The sequence below is a fragment of the Notolepis coatsorum genome (genome assembly GCF_963971535.1).
Source record: "Notolepis coatsorum genome assembly, chromosome: 16".
In the NCBI taxonomy this organism is placed as follows: domain Eukaryota; kingdom Metazoa; phylum Chordata; class Actinopteri; order Aulopiformes; family Paralepididae; genus Notolepis; species Notolepis coatsorum.
Window position 1 is genome coordinate 5,078,663 of NC_140180.1, and position 4,179 is coordinate 5,082,841.

The 4,179-nt window shown below is 41.6% G+C and overlaps 1 pseudogene across 1 annotated transcript; it reads left to right on the top strand.

Moving 5' to 3' along the window:
• Positions 1-2,291, top strand: LOC311242496 (protocadherin gamma-A6-like; annotated as a pseudogene). Its single transcript has 2 exons — positions 1-190; positions 1,136-2,291. The product of its transcript is annotated as a protocadherin gamma-A6-like (transcript).
• Positions 2,292-4,179: the final 1,888 nt, after the last annotated feature.

The following is a 4,179-nucleotide window of genomic DNA, read 5'->3' on the forward strand; positions in this document are numbered from 1 at the left end:
ATGAAGAAAGGATCTCTTATCGGTAACGTAGCTCAAGACCTGGGGTTGGATTTGAAAAGGCTCCGTTCAGGCCGGGCCCGTATCGTGACCGGAGACAGCATCCAGTACACCGAGCTGAAGACAGACAAAGGGATTCTAGTCGTGAACGAGAGAATAGACCGAGAGCAGCTTTGTGGCGACGTCACACCGTGTAGCTTCAGCTTCGAGATCATTCTAGAGAATCCGATGGAACTGCATCGTGTAACTGTCGAAATAATGGACGTTAATGACCACGCACCTACTTTCAAAAACAATCACATGGCATTGGAAATCAGTGAATCTGCTACAATAGGCTCTCGTTTCGACCTCGAAAATGCAGATGATCCTGACGTAGGCATTAACGGTTTGCAGAATTATGTTTTGACCTCTAATGATAATTTTGTTTTAAAACAGCATGCAACTCCGGATGGAGGCAAATTCGCAGAAATGATTTTACAGAAACCGTTAGACAGAGAGTTGCATCCCCGTCTCTCTCTAAAGCTGATTGCAGTGGACGGTGGAACTCCCCAGAGATCTGGTACAGTAAATATAGACATCACTGTTCTAGATGCCAATGACAATACTCCCGTATTTAACCAATCGGTGTACAGGGCCACTGTGATAGAAAATGCATCTAAAGGCACGTATATTACCACCGTTAACGCCTCAGATGCCGATAGTGGATCCTACAGTTTGGTGACTTATATTTTTTCAAATTTAAAGGGGAACTTGGCAGGTATATTTGATATTGATAAAGAAACTGGTAGAATAACTGTTGCTGGTCCAATAGATTTCGAAAAAGACAGGAAATTTGAAATCAGAGTCGGGGCAAAAGATCAGGGTGGTCTGGCCGATACCAGTAAAGTTGTAATTGAAGTGCTGGATGTAAATGATAACGCACCTGTTATTAATGTCATGTCGTTCTCCAGCCCAGTGTCGGAGGATTCCCCTCCTGGTACAACTATTGCTATTATAAATGTGAAAGATGCAGACTCAGAAAGAAATGGACAGATAACGTGTTCAATAGACTCTAAACTCCCATTTAAAATCCAATCGTCCATAACAAATTATTACAATTTAATCTCAGATATTCAATTTGACCGTGAAATAACACCAGCATACAACATAACTATAACGGCTACTGATTCAGGTTCTCCTCCCCTCTCTAGCGCTACAACTCTATATCTGAAAATCTCTGACGTAAATGACAACGCCCCTTCTTTTGATAAATCCACGTATTCTGCCCACGTAACTCACCTGGAATGTCCATATTCACCGTCAGTGCACGAGACTCTGACTGGAATCAAAATGCGAGAATCTCGTACCTCCTAGAAGACACACAGATCAGTGGTAGTCCAGTCTCTACTTATATATCTATAAACTCTGACACTGGAGTTTTACATGCGGTACGTTCCTTTGATTATGAACAAATCAAACAACTTCAACTAGTTGTCAAAGCGCAGGATGGAGGCTCCCCTCCACTCAGTAGCAACGTGACTGTGAAAATACTGATCCAGGACCAGAACGACAACGCACCACAGGTTCTGTACCCAGTCCAGACTGGCGGCTCTCTGGTGGCTGAAATGGTGCCTCGTTCAGCAGATGTGGGCTATCTGGTCACTAAAGTGGTGGCTGTTGATGTGGACTCTGGACAGAATGCCTGGCTCTCCTATAAACTACAGAAAGCCACAGACAGGGCGCTGTTTGAAGTGGGCTTACAGAATGGAGAAATAAGAACTATCCGCCAAGTCACTGATAAAGATGCTGTGAAACAAAGGCTGACTGTTGTAGTGGAGGACAACGGACAGCCCTCTCGTTCAGCTACAGTCAATGTTAACGTGGCGGTGGCCGACAGCTTCCCGGAAGTGCTCTCGGAGTTCACTGACTTTACGCACGACAAGGAGTACAATGACAACCTGACTTTCTTCTTAGTCTTGGCTTTGGCTGTAGTTTCCTTTCTCTTCATCACGTGTTTAGTGGTTATTATATCCGTGAAAATATACAGATGGAGACAGTCTCGCGTCCTCTATCATTCCGGTCTCCCGGTGATTCCATATTATCCACCGCGTTACTCAGACACTTTGGGGACAGGGACTCTCCCGCATGTGTACAATTACGAGGTGTGCAGGACGACTGACTCCAGGAAGAGTGACATAAAATATATGCAACCTATGAGTCAAAGTTTGGTGAGCGTTGATGGAGATGGAGGTGACACTCTGCAGAGGGAGAAGCTAGCAGCTCAGGTTTCTCACATGTCAACACTGGTGAGTTAGACTTTCTTTTTTAAGTCATTTCACATCTATAACAAAAACGTAAGTAGTGATAGTGATTCAAATGAGTGAATAATTATACCTCTGATTTATACATTTTCGAGTAGGCATCATCTAGTGTCTAATTTTCCTTTTTCTACCCTGTGACCTCATAAAGATAATCACTAATGGACATCATAAATCTTTATGTCTTTGATGATGATGATGATGATGATGCTGATGATGATGATGATGATGATGATGATGATGATGATGATGATGATGATGATGATGATGATGATGATGATGATGATGATGATGATGATGACGTAATGTTGCTGATAATAGAGAGAGTGAAACAGTCCCTGCCTCCTCTGGTTGATTTCTCTCTGTCGCTGTCCACCGGCCTGGTGCTGAAATGACAAGCTGAGTCAGTGCTGATGGTCTCTTTGTTTTCTCATGATGAAAACAATATGGATGATCGTTGTTATGAAATGTCTCTGTTATGAAACAGATGTTGCACCATTGCTTTGGAGACTGGTGCTGCACAAGTAATCATTTTGCTTTTAGAGAATAACACATTTTATGTTAATCCTTTACCTTCCTCTGTCAGATGGTATGTCTTGCAGTATTTCTGGACGACTCTATCTTTGTTCTAACAGTAAGCACAATGCTATATACTGTGTGTGTGTGTGCTCTCCACTGTTTCATCCAACCAAAGCAATGTTGTTTAATTTTAATTCTACCATTTGCCAATTGTGTAATGTGATTGCTGTATGGTTGATTGGCTTTAAGCGTTGGCATTTCAGCACCATGGATAGCGACAAAGTAGCCCGATGTACCATAAATCTGATGTTATAAGAGCTCTCTTTGTTCAATTTAAATTCTACCATTTGCCAATTTTAAGCAGCATCATTTCAGCACCATTGTTAGCGTAGCCCGATATAAATGCTGACGTTTCAAGAGCTCTCTTTGCACGTCTAACCTAACAGTATATCACCTTGCAAACTGGCTGAGTGTGTGTGTGTGTGTGTGTGTGTGTGTGTGTGTGTGTGTGTGTGTGTGTGTGTGTGTGTGTGTGTGTGTGTGTGTGTGTGTGTGTGTGTGTGTGTGTGTGTGTGTGTGTGTGTGTGTGTGTGTGTGTGTGTGTGTGTGTAGGTGTGTGTGTGTGTGTGTGTGTCCACTTGTCCACTTGTCCACTGAGTTTAGAGGGAGAGTTCAGCACCACATTGATGGACAGCTCCTGTATTTCAGTCCCAGCTGCATTATATGCTTTCAGCTCATGAAGTCTTTACTTGTTTAACTTCCTTCCTACATATTATTTGAACGTACTCTATATGGCGCGATAAGATACAATAATTTTAGTCATATCATATCATCATTGTAAAATATGTATCATTGCTTTCATTGACGTGGACCATTATGTTTATCTAATATACACGCACCATAGTAATATCAATACATTTAGATTTCCATCCATACATTGTCTTCTCATAGCTCATCATATTCTCTTTTGACTGAAGTATAGGCTCTACAACATCAGCAACATGCACGACATATTGTAACAATTACATAATTTAATGTTTTCTTAGAATGATTCTATTTTCTATTTTATGATTCTATAAATGTATTGGTGTTCACGTTTTGGACTCTAGGGGACGCTGTTGAACAGTGAAATAATTTCTATAGTGATGTCAGTCAGTAGAGTCTCCTCCTCTGTCACTGCAATGTAGAGAAGAGAGAGAGAATCTGCTTCATATGAGGTGGAGCTCGACGGAAGTACAGCCGCTTATATAAACAGCCTGTTTTGCTTTTATGAAAAGAAGACGTTGGAGATAGAAAATCGTCTCAAATTTGTATCCTGGTAAATCTTATTTTCTTCATTATTGCTTGTGGGATTTACTAATAGAAC